The following is a 16,671-nucleotide window of genomic DNA, read 5'->3' as shown; positions in this document are numbered from 1 at the left end:
ACACACACACAATACACAAAAAATACTCCTCAGCCATAAAAAGGAATGAAATCCTGCCATCTGCAGCAATATGGATGGATCCAGAAAATATTATGCTTAGTGAAACATGTCAAACAGAGAAACATAAATACTGTGTATCACTTATATGCAGAATCTAAAAAATAATACAATAGGGGGCAGGGGAGGGTTGGATTGGGAATTTGGGACTAACAAATGCAAATTATTATATATAGAATGGATAAACAATGAGGTCCTACTGCATAGCACAGGTAACTATATTATTTTATAAAAAACAATAATGAAAGAGTATGAAAAAGAATATATATACATATATAACTGAAATAGTTTGTTGTACACCAGAAACTAACACAACATTGTAAATCAACCACACTTTGATTAAAAGTAATTAAGTAAAAAATTTAAAGCAAAAATAAAGAAAAATTAGAATAATACAAATGAAAATACAAACAAAAAAGAAACAGACTCACAGATATAAAACAACAAACTGCTGCTGCTGCTGCTGCTGCTGCTAAGTCACTTCAGTCGTGTCCGACTCTGTGTGACCCCATAGACGGAAGCCCACCAGGCTCCCCCTTCCCTGGGATTCTCCAGGCAAGAACACTGGAGTGGGTTGCCATTTCCTTCTCCAATGTGTGAAAGTGAAAAGTGAAAGTGAAGTCGCTCAGTCATGTCCGACCCTTAGCGACCCCACGGACTGCAGCCTACCAGGCTCCTCCATCCATGGGATTTTCTAGGCAAAAACAACAAACTAGTGGTTACTAAAGGTGAGAGGAAAGGGATGTGGTGCAAATTCAGTTCAGTTCAGTTCAGTTCAGTCGCTTGGTCGTGTCCGACTCTCCACGACCCCATGAATCACAGCACGCCAGGCCTCCCTGTCCATCACCAACTCCCGGAGTTCACTCAAACTCATGTCCATCGAGTCGGTGATGCCATCCAGCCATCTCATTCTCTGTCGTCCCCTTCTCCTCCCGCCCCCAACCTTTCCCAGCATCAGAGTCTTTTCCAGTGAGTCAACTCGTCGCATGAGGTGGCCAAAGTATTGCAGTTTCAGCTTTAGCATCAGTCCTTCCAATGAACACCCAGGATTGATCTCCTTTAGAATGGACTGGTTGGATCTCCTTGCAGTCCAAGGGACTCTCAAGAGTCTTCTCCAACACCACAGTTCAAAAGCATCAATTCTTCGGCGATCAGCTTTCTTCACAGTCCAACTCTCACATCCATAAGGAATTAAGAGATACAAACTACTACATATAAAATAGATATGAAACAAGGATACATTATATAGCACAGGGAATTAGAGCCACTATCTTATAATAACTTTTAACAGTATAATCTGTAAAAATACTGGCTCACTATGCGGTACACCTGAAACTAATATAATAATGTGGATCAACTATACTTCAGTTTTAAAAAAGAAAAATATACCCACTATGAAGGCTTTAAATTAATTGTGTTAAGTAGTTAACTAATGGTTCTGGGGTAGGGTCATGGTCTCCACCTTTTACATTTTTTGAATTATTTAAATTGCTTATAATAATTAATTATTACTTTCACAATTTGAATAATACAAATCTGTAAGATTACAGATACTGAACTTAAAAATCTATAGTCCTATCTTTGAATTGGAAATACTGATACAAACTTGTAATACACTTTCTTTCAAAAAAAAAAAAACTACAAAAACCTTATTTCCTCGCCTTCTTCACTAAAAACAGCAAGAAATAATGAACAATCCACTAAGCAATAGTGCCTCTTGCTCCCAGACTGTGGCTTCTAAACATCATTTCCCAAAAACAGGGCAATGGCTGTTGCATGCCCATGAATGGAAATGGAAAAGAGGATCTCTGAATATCAGGTCAGACCAGAAAACAAAGAAACTAGGAGGATCACATGAAAAGAACACTGGAGGGAATTCCCTGGTGGTCCAGTGATTACGACTCCACTCTCACTGCCAAGGTCCCAGGTTCAATGTACTAAGATCACACAAACAGTGCAGTGCAGCCAAAACAGAAAGTTTTTGTTTTTTTTTTTAAAAAAGGACACTGGAGCCAACTTAAAGAGGTTCCCATTTGCCATTATGAGTTAATCAATGAGATATCAATAAGAATAAAAAAGAAATAAGACTGAAACACATCAATATATTTAAATTGATGAGTTCACAATGACAATTCAAAAAGCTTACCAGTCACCTTTGCAGGATATTAGTGAACAAACTATTTTGAAAATAAAGATTCATTAATTAAAATAAAGATTCAAAGCATCTGTCTCACCTTTCCTGTGTAAGATACACCTGAAAGTAACCAAGTAAATAATGAGGGAAGTATACCTTTATAAAAGTACTCCAGGACTTCCCCAGTAGTCCAGTGGTTAAGAATCAGCCTGGCAATCCAGGGGACATGGGTTCGATCCCCATCCAGGAAGATTTCACATGCCGCAGGGCAACTAAGCCCATGCATCACAATTGCTGAAGCCCACGCACCCTACAGCCTGTGCTTTGCAATAAGAAGCCACCACAATGAGAAGCCTGCACATCACGGCTAAAGAGTGGCTCCCACTCACTTCAACTGGAGAAAGCCCACGCACAGCAATGAAGACCCAGAGTAGCCAAAAATAAACCAAAGAAACATTAGAAAATAAAACTGCTAAAAAAAATTCCAGCTAAAATACATTTTAAAATAATACAAATTGAGTATCATCATTTTATAACCACTAATGAAATTCAATAAAGGATGTAGACAAGGTTCATCAATGGCTGCTGACATAATGAAAATCAGACTAATAGACATCACACACTTCCTCCTAATAGGAGTACACTGTAAAGTATTCTAGCCAAAAACACTGAATCTGAATCTGATCAAATCCACTTTGTGGGAAATTACTGGACAGATAACCAAGTTTCTTCAACAAATACTGGGGGAAAAAAAAGGAGAGGGGAAAATTTTCAGATTAAGTGATTTTTAAACATATATTAACCAATAACAAGATACAGACTTTATTTGACTAAACATACAAGCTGTTTAGAAAATATGATATAGTCAGGGAAATATGAACACCAGATATTTAATATTCAGGAATTACTGTTAATTAATTTAGAAGTATAAATGGTATTGACATTATATCTTTAAAGTCATTATTTAGGGGTATATACTGAAACATTCAGGGTGAAATTATACACCAGATTCTCTTCAAGACAGTCAGGAAAGGGGATAGGATTATAGATGAAACAAGAGTAGCCACAAGCTAACAACTGCATATGGAAGTTCATTTAACTATTCCACTGCTTTCAAATGTTTGAAATTTTCCATAGTAAAGTTAAATTAGCAATTCTCAAAAAAGAAAAATATACATATGTGAAATATAGCCACTGAAATAAATTTTATATACTAATCTTTTATTGAAGCCCAGTTCAATTCCTACCTCGATCCCTACTTCCTACATTGATTTATATCTTTTTTTCTTTTATACTTGTTTCTACTGCACAGTTAGATACAACTAAATTCTACAACATTCCATCTATACTATAGAATCTAACTCACTATACCTACTGTTGTTTTGTTCATAAATTATCAAGTTTATCTCCACAGCTAGCCAGTAAGGTCTTTTAATGCACATAAAAATTTTTTTGATCCCACAGCCTTAAAATAGTCCTAAGACTTTTCTTAGGACCAAATACCTTATCTGATACTTAGGACCAAATACCTTATCTGATACTCAAGGTGTCTCTGAAAATCCCTGGGACCTAGGGGAAAATGCAACAGTCTTCCCTGTCACCCCAAAGACTACTAAGATTTTACTCTGGTAAAAGCATATAATATTGTCTTTTTCAAATTTAACTGAGGTTCCCTCTATAACATCAAAATGGTAAGTCTCCAGCAAGCTAGGGCGAGCGAATAAGCACAAGCTTTCCTCCCAGAATTCAAATGGGAACTTGAGTATTTATACTCTTTCACAAAAACAAAATTATACATTACTAGGTTTAAATAGAAAGTTTATTACCTAAGTGGTTGATTAAACACACTGAAATTATTTAATAAAAATTTCTGCTATAATATAAAGAAAGTTTGCCCAAAGAAATAGTCACAAAGCCCAGGAAAAAAGAACTCACCACCTAACTGGAGTCCAAGAGCACTGGAAAACAAGTCTATGAGCATACTTACAAGTGTCAAGAGTTGATTTATAGCCCCTTTATCCTTTTTAAAAATGTTTTAAAATAACTGACTTTTCCATCTAATCATAAGAGAAATCCATGTTATTTATAAAGAGATAAGCAAAAAAAGAAAATAAAAACCATCCTACTACCTCCTTCATAACATTTTGTCTTACTAAACAGTGTTTTGAGAGCAGGAAAAAAAAAAAGGCACATGGGCTTACAATGAGAATAAGATGCAGATTTGTCTTTCAATTTTTTTACATTTCACCATTTGTATAAGTCCAGGACCAGAAAATAAAAAAAAAACCTATATTCCACTCTGGGAATTTTCTTGGTTTAAAATAATTCGGGGGCATTTTTCTAATGTCCTCAAAATTTCTTACCACAGTAGCACCCAAGCCTTACATTTCCAATTGCCAAGTCAGGTAGTAAACACATCATATATACTCTATATAAAATCTGTCCCTATTTTAATTTACATTTAGTTACTCAAACTACCATGCCTTTAATTTGCTATTTTTTATGTCTATCCAACTTCATCAAGAGATTTTTATTTCATGTACAGCTAAATATACACTGAATAAGTTTCTCCTCAAAATATCCTAGACTAGTCTGAATCCACACATATGCAAAACAATTCTACTGTCATAAAACTCACCCACCAATACCCAACCATAATGCTCACCTGATCTCTAACTCAGATGTACTGCCTCATCCATCCTGGTGAAGTATAAAGAACTGCATTTATCAAGCATAATCTGAAGAGACATTGGAGAAAGGAGAGTGGATAGCCTCCAGCAATTCACCTAGGAGGAGGAAAAAAATTATCCCTTTCACCACCCAGAGTCTAAACTCCAACAAATTTTCAGCAACATTCAAATAAAATTCTCAGAACAGTTTTGACTTTTCACTGGCCTCAGTGCCTTAATTAAGTAGCCTAGGTGACAGTGCAAAAATTAATTTGAAGTTAATATTTTTCTACCTTATTTCAAAGAGCCAAATATTGTCTGTCTTGACTATTAAAATCCCCTGAGATTTCAATTCTGCAGGAGCTCTACAGGATTCTAAATTTAGTCAAGTAACAGAAATAGTTGGAAGGCATGCAATTCATTTTAATATCTCAGGCAGCTAATTTTTAAAGTACTCTTAGAGTAGTCATCTACATATAAAAGAACAAATACATAAGCCATGTAATTGAAATATTTATTACCTATAACTTCTGGAAGTGACCAACATCACTCCTCCAAAAATATATTCCATGCTTCTTCCACAGGGACAGAGTTTTAAATATTTCAACAAAACATGGGACTTTCCTGGCAGTCCAGTGGTTAAGACTCCACACTGCCAATGCAGGGGACACCAATTCAATCTCTGGTCAGGGAACTAAGATCCCACATGCCATGGCCAAAAAAAAAAATTTAATGTTAATAGCAATTTCCTTACAGCTTATTTATTTGTTTCCACTTCAAAGGAATATATAGATAGGTTTAAAGAGTTTCACCTTCAACACAAAACCTTTTTGTACACTTTGCTATATGATACAAATTAGCACAACACTGTTAATCAACTATACTTCAATTTTTAAAAATCAAGGAAAAAAAGTTTTGTAGAAAGGACTGACATGTCTATTTCATGTAGAGTCCCATAGCAGGACGTTCTCAAGTTGTTGGACCATTAGCAACTAGGGTGTACAAGATCTCAATTCTAAGGCCAAATCTATTTTGGATTTTTCTGAAACATCAGACCTCATAAGGAGCCATAAAACCAGGCTCCAGCATAAATGTTCAATACAATAAACACCCTAACTTCATGTCCGTTTCATAGATTGTGTACACAAACCAATGTGTAAAGCGTACAAGCACATGAATACAACATGCAGGTTCAAAATACAAAGTATTAAACAGCTGGATTACAATTTCCCTATCTAAGGAGATTTCAATTCAGAGAGCAGAAAATAACAAAGAGGGAAACAACTCTTAAGTAACTATACCACAGGAAAAAAAGCCTGGATTATATAAGAGTAAAAAGGATACAAATACTTGTTTTCACCTTCACAGGTCACCACCAAGTTAGAGGGGGAAAAAAAAATACAATGCCAATTTTCTAAACAACATCCTATTATTTCCCATGGCAAGTCATCGACATTGCCTGTAACTCACTTCATTCTGAGAAATAATTCAGACACTTTATTATTGAGTACGTCTAGGAAGACACAGAAGGGTCTTAGGTCTGGAATCCACTCATTTTTTTGTACTGGAAATAACTGACCCCATAAAGATAGCAAAGGATAGATAATTAAATATGAGCAGTTCCCCTTTAAAGGAACCATTCCCCACTAAAAGAATCAGGGTTCCTTGCAGAAAGGACTGATTCCAGGTTTGGAGCAAGTAAAGTACAAAGTGAATCCAAAATACCTTGTTGTGCCAGGATGTAAAGAAGTTCTCAGAACCTGACCAGGACAAGTCAAAAAAGCATAGGAATTAGTTTGAAGGTGCTCCGATTGACCAAGCTGACAACAATTGTTGTATGTATAATACTAAATACTGATAGTATTTTATACATTGATAAAGGACTGCAACATTTTGAATTTTTTTAAATACCAAGTCTATGATCCTCAAAAACAAAAAACGGGAGAAATAAAGTTCTGCTTTACAGAATAACACCAACTAGTAAATGGAGAAGGAATGACAAAAATCAACATTTTGTAACCACCAATGTAATAATTAATTCAGGCAAGGATCACCAACAAATGCTAACACTACTGCGTAAAATGTAGAGAAAAAGAACCATACAATCTTAACAGCACCATCCTACAGATATTTCCTTAATTACAAAGGGAAAAAGGCACTTTTACAAAGAAGAAATGCAGCCTATATCAATTCATCTAAGTAATCAAACTTATCACCAATAATACGGCAAAATGACATTGTGTGCACAGAGAAGCACACACATTACCTAAACAGTATTCTTGTCAAAACTGATTAATAAAATGACATAATCATGACAAATGCAAATTGTGAAACATTCTTCAACACAACTGGCCTAAACTCTTCAAAAGTATCAATAACCCAAGACACAAAAATGGAAAGAACTGCTCTGAATTAAAAAGCTAAAAAGATATGAAAATTAAATGTAATTCATGATCCTTGAATAAATCCAAGATTGGAAGGACAGCTATAAAACATTATATTAATATGATTGAGGAAATCTGAGCATACACTATAATTATTATATCACTGTAAAGTATTTTAAATAAGGTAATGAATTTGATAACAATATTGTAGTAATATAGGAAAATACCTTGTTCCTAGGTGACATATGCTTAAGAAATTCTGGGTGAAGTTTCCTGATGTCTGAAATTTCCTAATACAAATTCCTAATACACAGTAAAAAAATAATAATAATGTGTATATGTATAGGGAGGGAAGGGGAAGCGAGAAGTGAAATGTGACAGAAAGGGAAAGAGGGAGAGAGGGAAGTAGGTAAAGGTGTGAGAGCACAAATGTGACAAAACATTCAATAAATATTAGGCAAAATCATACGGGTGCTCATTATATCACTCCTTCAACTTTTCTGCAGGTTTGGAATTACACATAAAAACAAGGATGTAAAAAAGAACAAGCAGCAACATTAACCCAAGCTCCTGGCTATCCAGTATAAATTTTGCTGTGTTCTATTAATAAAAAGCAATTCCAGGTGATGCTTACAAGTGCAGACTTCAGCATGAAAGTGGGTTGTCCTGGCTGCACAATGAACAAATAACCTAACTTAACCTCTCTGCAATGGTCTGAATGTATCCTCCCAAAATTCAGGTTAAATCCTAACCTCCAAACATATTAAGAGGTGAGGCCTCTGAGGTGGTTAGGTCATGAACCTACTGTCTTACACAGAAAGATTCTAGAGAGATCACTAGCTCCTTTCACCATGAAAGGACATAATAAGATGCTGGCTATTAACCAGGACAAGGGTCCTCAGCAGAATCAGACCATGTTTGATCTTGAACTTCTCAGCCTCCAGAACAGTGAGAAATAAATTTCTGTTGATGAGCCACCCAGTACTTTGTTATAGCGCCCTGAACAGAAAAAGACACTCCCTGAACCTCACCTGTAAACAGGGATAATACAGTACTGATCCACAGGGACTATCTTATAAGAATTAAACCATCTAATATGTGTTACTATTATACTTCTGTGATACCACATTCTCTGTTCACTTATATTCCTTTTAAGTATATGGGGAGACTGGATCAATTTTTAGCCTTTTTCTGTCCTGGCAACTAGCTTATGAGCTATTAATATAATAACTTTACTAAAATTTACTACAATAACTTTACTAAAACTTTACTACAATTTTGTAAACTGCCAAATATATCCAAATTCAAATAAAAAATTAAAATGCATTCCATCTAAGGACCAATAAAAATAAATCCACCATTTACACAAATAACAGAGCTAACATACTCTACCATGTTAAAGCAGCAGCTTTTCACAGCTTATATCTGCTCCTTCCTCACGAGAGGGTTCTATGTCAGAAACAGATATAGCCTGCCTTGGCCCCCAAAATATCAATCTTTACATTAAAATCCAATGCCCTCACTCCAGAAATGCCTCTTAAATTCTGGTATTTCCTGGAGTTTCCTCTCAGTTCTCTTATCACTCTGTAAGTTTGTCTGCATGACCCTATTTCTTCTCATGGATTGAACACCATTCATGTACAGAGTACCTCAAAATCTAAATACCTCTGCCCCTCTGAAGAGCTCCAGATTCATTTAGACAACTATATTTCCAAAAGTGAACGTCCTACCAACACTCCTCTGCCCATTTTAAAATCAGATTGGTCTTTTTTCTATTGAGTTGCATGAGTACATTTCACATACTAACCTTTTTTCAAATATATGAGTTTTTTGAAAGTATAGTTTATGTACAATATTACCTAAACTACAGGTATACAATATAGTGATTCATAATTTTTCAAGGTTATATTCCATTACCTTAAAATACTGGCTATATTCCCTGTGTTGTACCAATAAATCTTTGTAACTTTTATATATAATCATTTATACCCCTTTCAAGTATATTATAAGCAAATATTTTCTCCCATACAGCAGGCTTTTTCATTTTGTTGATGGCTTCCCTTTCTGTGCAAAACTTTTTAGTTTGATGTTCAGTTCAGTTCAGTTAAGTCACTCAGTCATGTCCGACTCTCTGCGACCCCATGAATCACAGCACGCCAGGCCTCCCTGTCCATCACCAACTCCCGGAGCTCATTCAGACTCAAGTCCACAGAGTCCTTAATTCATTTTTACTTTTGCTGCCTTTGCTTCTGGTGTTAAATCCCAAGAATCCTAATACTGATGTCAAGGAGCTTACTCCCTATGTTTCTTTCTGCAAGTTTTATAGTTTCAGGTCGTATGTTCAAGTTTCTAAACTATTCTGAACCATTTTTTGTGTCTGGTATAATACAGTAGTCTAGTTTTCCCAACACAATTTGTTGAAGAGACCCTCTTTTGCCCACTGTACATTTTTGGCTCTGTTGTCATAAATGAACTGACCATGCGTGCATGGGTTTATTTCTGGGCTCTTTATTCTGTTCTATTAATCTACTCATCTGTTTCTATGCCAATACCATATTGCTCTGATTATTATGGCTTTGTAATATAGTTTGGTATCAGCAAATATGATACCTTCAGTTCTGCTCTTCTTTCTCAAGATTTCTTTGACTATTTGCTGTCTTCTGTGGTTCCACACAAATTTTAGGATTGTTTGTTCCCTGTAAAAAATGTAATGAGAAATACAATAGGGGTTGAATCTGTAAATTGGTTTCAGTGGTATGGACCTTTTTCAGTATGGACTTTTTAACAATATTAATTCTTCCAATCCATCAGCAGAGAATATCTTTCCACTAATCTTTCCACTAGTTCTTCAATTTCTTTCACTGATGTCTTACAGATCTTACAATAAAGTGTAAACGCTTTTTACCTCCTTGGTCAAACTTATTTCTAGGTATTTTATTCTTTATGCTACAATTGAAAGCGAGATTATTTTGAAAATTTCTGAGTTAACATATAGAAACACAACTGACTTCTGTATACCTATTTTGTATCCTGCAACTTTACTGAATTCATTCATTAATTCTAAGTTGGTGTAGTGTTTAGGATTTTCTATATATAATATCATGTCATCTGCAAATAGTGACAGTTTTACTTCTTTCTTTCCAACCTGAATGCCTCATTCCTTTTTAATAATTTTATTTATTATTTGCCTGGTTTTTGCTAAACTGCACTGACTAGGATCACCAAAACTATGTCAAATAAAAGTGGGAAGGAAAAGCTTTCAGCTTCAGTTGAGTATGTTAGCTGAGGGCTTGTAATACATGGTTTTTATACACAGGAGGAGTTTACAAAGACTTCTGATTTAAAGAGTTGCTTTAATAGAAGAAAAAGTTTCTTTAAAAAATATGGATTTTATGATGTTGAGGTACATTCCCTCTGTACCCACTTTGTTGAAAGTTGTATCATAACAGATGTTAAATTCGTCAGATCCTTTTTCTGCACCATTGAGATGATCATGTGATTTTTATCCTTCATTTTGTTAATAAGATGTATCACACTGATGACTTGCAGATGCTGAACCACCTTTGCCGCTCCAGAATGAATCCCACTTGATTATGGTGAATGATCCTTTTAATGTATTGTTGAATTTAGTTTGCTAATATTTTGTTGAGAATTTCTGCATCATATTCATCAGGGATACTGGCCTGTAATTTTCTTTACTTCCAGTGTTCTTGTCTTTTTTCTGTATCAGGGTTATGCTAGCCTCATAAAATGAGTTTGAAGTGTACTCTCCTATTTTGTTTTTTGCAAGAGTTTGAGGACTGGTAATAGCTCTTCTTTAAATGTCTGGTAGAATTCACCAGTGAAGCCATCTGGTCCTGGACTTTTGCTTGTTGGAAGTTTTTTGATTACTCAATAATCAAGATTATTTGATCCAGATTCAATCTCTTTACTAATATAGGCATACCTTAGAGATATTACAGGTTTGGCTCCAGAACACTGTAATAAAGCAAATATCAAAATAAAGCAAGTCACAAATTTTTTGGCCCTTCAGTGCATATGAAAGCGCATTTACACTATATTGTAGTCTATTAATTGTACAATATTATTTCATCAAAAAAACAATATACATACCTTAATTTTAGAATAATATTTTATTGCTAAAAAATTACAAGATAACATAATAGTAACACAGATTACCGAACACAGAGCACCATAATAATAATGAAAAAGTTTGAAACACTGAAAGAATTACCATTCTGTGACACAAAGACACAAAGTGAATAAATGCTATTGGAAAAACAGGGCCATGAGACTTACTGAATCCAAGGTTGCCACAAACCTTTAATTTGTTTAAAAAAAAAAAAAAATACAGGATCTGTGAAGCACAATAAAGCCAATTTCAAAAAAATGAGGTACACCTCTAACGGGGTTTGGTTCAGATTTTCTATTTCTTCATGATATAGTTTTAGTAGGTAGTATGTTTCTACGAATTTATCTATTTCTTCTTCGTTGTCCAATTTGTTGGCATGTAATTGTTCACAGTAGTCTCTTGAGGTATGAGGAATTAACGTCTCCTCTTTGATTTCTTATTTGAGTCCTCTTTTTTCCTTAGTAAGTATAGCTACAGGTTTGTCTATTTTATCTTTTTTAAAATATCTAGCTCCTAGTTCCACTGATCTTTTCTATTGTTACTCTAGTTCTAATCTAATACTTATTTCCTTTCTTCTACTAACATTAGATTTAGCTTGTTCTTCTAGTTCCTAGAGGTGTAAAGTTACGTTATTTAAGATCTGCTTTGTTTCTTAACTTTGGCATTTTCTCAATGAACTTCTCTTTTGCTTCATTCTATAGGTTTTGTATTTAGTACATTGTATTTTCATTATTCTCTGAATATTTATTAATTTTTCTTTTTATTTCTTCTTTGACCCATTGATTACTCAGTAGAATGTTGCTTAAGCTCTACATGTTTATGAATTTTGCAGTTTTCCTCTTGTCACTGAGTTCTAGTTTTATACCACTGTGGTCAAAAAGATTTGATAACTCAAATCTTCTTAAACTTATTAAGATTTGTTTTGTGCCTAACATATGATCTTTGAGAATGTTCCAATGCACTTGAGAAGAATGTGTATTTGGATACACATTTGCTTTTGGATAGAATGATCCATACATGCCTGTTAAGTCTATCTTGTCTAATTTGTAATTTAAGGCCAATGTTTCCTTATTGATTTTCTGTCTTGATGACTTACACACTGATAAAAGTGGGGAATTAAGGTCTCCTATTACTGCATTGGAGAAGGAAATAGCAACCCACTCCAGTGTTCTTGCCTGGAGAATCCCAGGGATGGGGGAGCCTGGTGGACTGCCGTCTATGGGGTCATACAGAGTCGGACACGACTGAAGTGACTTAGCAGCAGCAGCATTACTGTATTGCTATTTCTCCCTTTAGGTCTGTTAATATTTACTTTATATATAATTCAGTTCAGTTCAGTCGCTCAGTCGTGTCCGACTCTTTGCGACCCCATGAATCACAGCATGCCAGGCCTCCCTGTCCATCACCAACTCCCGGAGTTCACTCAAACTCATGTCCATCGAGTCGGTGATGCCATACAGCCATCTCATTCTCTGTCGTCCCCTTCTCCTCCCGCCCCCAATCACCCCCAGCATCAGAGTCTTTTCCAGTGAGTCAACTCATCGCATGAGGTGGCCAAAGTACTGGAGTTTCAGCTTTAGCATCAGTCCTTCCAATGAACACCCAGGATTGATCTCCCTCAAAATGGACTGGTTGGATCTCCTTGCAGTCCAAGGGACTCTCAAGAGTCTTCTCCAGCACCACAGTTCAAAAGCATCAATTCTTCGGCGATCAGCTTTCTTCACAGTCCAACTCTCACACTTTATATAATTAGGTACTCCTAAAACCTGCCCCCTTTCTTATCTCTGTTAACACCTCCCAGTCATCTAAGACAGAAACTGAGAGTCATCTGTTCTCAATGACTTCTCTCTCCTCCCATATTTAACCAATTTCCAAACTCTGGTACCATCTCCTGGATCCATCTGATCGTCTTAGCTCCTGTCCCTTCTTCTCCACTTCCATCATTGATAGGCAGAGAAATCAGTTAATGGGACAAGACCTCCAGAGTTCTTTTTTTCCTCCAGCAAAGCAGTTGGCAATGTTCCCATGGTGGCTCCTCTGCTGGCCTTTTAGCCTTTATCCTTGAATAACTAAAATTCGAATCTATCCAGATGAACATGTATTGTGAGAAATAAACTACTGTTTCAAGCTACTAAGATTTGAGGGTTGCTTCTTACCCACCATACCCATCTCTATCTTGATTTCAACATCTTCTCCACGACTACAATAGCCCCCTAACAAATGTCTCTCCCTCTACTCTTAATCCATTGTATTTTTCAAAACTGGTACCAGAGTTACCCTTGTAAAATAATCATTCTGTTTCTCTGATGATAATCTTCAGAGGTTCCTCTTTGCCTCAAAATATTTCAAATTCCTTAATGTAATTCTTAAAGCCTACCATGAAATTAGGCTCTACAGATATTCTCTCCAGTCAATCAAATAATGCTACCTCTCCGTACACACCATAGTCTTTAACATTCCTGGGATTTTGCCCAGGCTGTTCTATTTGCCTGAAATGCATTCCCACCCTTATACCACCTCACCCTACCTTTGCTGTCCTAGCCAAACAAACTCCTTGGCAACTATCCTTCCCATTCTCTCAACAGTTATTCAAATTTCTGTCTCTTCTCAAGGACTCTTTTACCAACTCTCTTATTAGAACACACCAGCCCCCTAACCCAAAAGGATAAGTCTCCTCCATCACAAGGAATATCAAGGCCCTAAAGTCAGAAGCTCCCTCAAACTCCTTTGTTCAGTGACCAAGCATTTGTCCCCATCCCTTTCTCGACCTTTTCCTCTATCTTAATGAAAGACATAAAAATAATTCTACCTCCCTTATGGCAGAAAGTGAAGAGGAACTAAAGATCCTCTTGATGAAAGTGAAAAGGCTGGCTCCAACATTCAAAAAACAAATCATCGCATACAGTCCCATCACTTCATGGCAAATAGATGGGGAAACAATGGAAACAGTGGCTGACTTTATTTTCTTGGGCTCCAAAATCACTGCACATGGTGACTGTAGCCATGAAATTAAAAGACATTTACTCCTTGGAAGAAAAGCTATAACCAACCTAGACAGCATATTAAAAAGCAGAGACATTACTTTGCCAACAAAAGTTCATCTAGTCAAAGCTATGATTTTTCCAGTTGTCATGTATGGATGTGGGCCTTGGACCATAAAGAAAGCTGAGCACCGAAAAACTGATGCTTTTGAACTCTGGTGTTGGAGAAGACTCTTAAGAGTCCCTTGGACTGCAAGGAGATCAAACCAGTCAATCCTAAAGGAGATCAGTCCTGAATATTCACTGGAAGGACTGATGCTGAAGCTGAAGCTCCAATACTTTGGCCACCTGATGTGAAGAACTGACTCACTGGAAAAGACCCTGATGCTGGGAAAGACTGAAGGCAGGAGGAGATGGGGATGATAGAGGATCAGGTGATTGGATGACATCACTGACTCAAAGGACCTAAGTCTGAACAAGCTCTGGGAGTTGGTGATGGACAGAAAAGCCTGGTGTGCTGCAGTCCATGGTATTGCAAAGAGTCGGACACAACTGAACTGAACTGCTCTGGAGTTCATTTTCTCTTCACTCTCAAGGACTTCACTCCATTATCACCACTCTCTAATGTCTTGCTCGTTCCCTGAACATATAAATGTGCTGAAGTCTCTCACCTTAAAAAACTCTTCCTTGGGACTTCCCTGGCAATCCAGTGGTTACAACTCCACAATTCCAATGCAGAGGGTGCAGGTTCAATCCCTCACCCCAATCCTCACCCCAATTCTTGGTGAGGAAACTAAGATCCCACATGCCATGCAGCATGGTCAAAAATATATAAGTTGATTATTTTTAAAAAAAAACTCTTCTCTGAACTCCACCTACTCTCACTATTGTCCTCTCTCTCCATCTCTTTGTAATCTTCCTGAAAAATAGTTTACTTTCTCCCACCTCCTATTTATTCCTCAATGAAATGCAATTTTGCCTCTGCTCTCATCACTCCAGTGATCCTGCTCTCACTGATGTCAACAATGACCTAAATCCAGTAAGTAAGGGCTTCCCTGGTGGCTCAGACCGTAAAGAATCTGCCTGCAATGCAGGAGACGCAGGTTCAATCCCTGGGTTGGGAAAATCCCCCAGTGAAGGAAATGGCTATCCACTCTAGTATTCTTGCCGAGGAAATCCCATGGACAGGTGAGCCTGGTGGGCTACAAACCATGGGGTCACAAAGAGTCGGTCACGACTGACAAACTAACACTTTCACATCCTTTCTATCTTTATACTTGACATTTCAACTACACACAAACACAATTACCTTCCTCCTCTTTGAAAGTTTCTCCTCTAAAATCCTATCACATGCACCTTACTGGATTCCCATCAACCTTCCTAGTTTCCTCAATTTTCTTCCAGAGCTCCTGCCACCGATCACATCTTTAACTGTCAGTGTTCTCCAAGGCTCTCTCAGCTTTTAGCTCTTCAGTCTTAACATGATCCTTGGAGGAAACAAACCTTTCCCTTCAACTACAATGTATATGATGTTGATTCCTAAATATCTCTCCAGCCCTGATTTCTCTCTTCAACTCCAGACTGAAGCATCTAATTTCCTATTATGCATTTCCACAGGGTTCTACAGATACTTCAAATTCAACCAGTCCAAAACCAAAGACCTCACCTTTATTTCCAAACATCCATCCCTAACTCATGAATGATGGTCACCATCCATTATGGCATGGAATCCAGAAAACTAGGAATCATTCAAGAGCTCATCCCTCCCACTTACAACTATACTCACATACATACACAACACACACACACACACACACACACACACACACACACTTTCAAGTCTAATAGATTCTACCTTGAAACATCTCTTGAATCTGTACATCTCTATGCATTTGCAGGACCACTTTAGAGCCTCACAATTTGTTATCTGGATTATTTATTATATATTAGCCCCTAAATAGGACTCCCTGGTTCTAGTCTACTTTCCAATCCAGTTCCCACATTGCTACAAGCAATCTTTTAAAATACAACCCTTCAATAGTTTTCATACTGTAACACGAAATTCATTTTAGCCTATGAAATAAGGCCTTCAAGATCAGGCCCCTACCTACCTCTCTCTCTAGCATTTTCTCTAAACAATCCCCACAAATATCCCATGTGAAGGCACATCCCTCTCCTTGAAGTTTGACTAGGGCAGCATGCTGTTCAGCTCTACACTCCCACCCTTTACGTGGGTAGTTCCTCCTCTAGAACTCTCTTCCTCATAAGCACCTGTTCACCTTGTTAACTCCTTCAGGTTAACTACCTGTCACCC

At 36.8% G+C, this 16,671-nt stretch overlaps 1 protein-coding gene across 21 annotated transcripts in view; it reads right to left on the bottom strand.

The window, feature by feature from the left end:
* R3HDM2 (R3H domain containing 2) overlaps nt 1–16,671 on the bottom strand; it is a 160,072-nt gene that overhangs the window by 122,356 nt on the left and 21,045 nt on the right. For 15 of the 21 annotated variants that reach the window (XM_055395886.2, XM_055395896.2, XM_055395893.2 and 12 more), the window contains exon 2: nt 4,857–4,977. The exons of the other annotated variants lie outside the window; for them this stretch is intronic. The gene's annotated coding sequence lies outside the window, so the exon portion shown is untranslated. The remainder of the gene's footprint in view (nt 1–4,856; nt 4,978–16,671) is intronic. 21 annotated transcript variants of the gene reach the window in all.

This window comes from Moschus berezovskii, chromosome 6 (assembly GCF_049115385.1).
Source record: "Moschus berezovskii isolate FMDL1 chromosome 6, NW_MosBer_1.0, whole genome shotgun sequence".
Taxonomy (NCBI): Eukaryota; Metazoa; Chordata; class Mammalia; order Artiodactyla; family Moschidae; genus Moschus; species Moschus berezovskii.
Note: the sequence above shows the minus strand (reverse complement) of the source record. Positions and strands in the feature narration are given on the sequence as shown.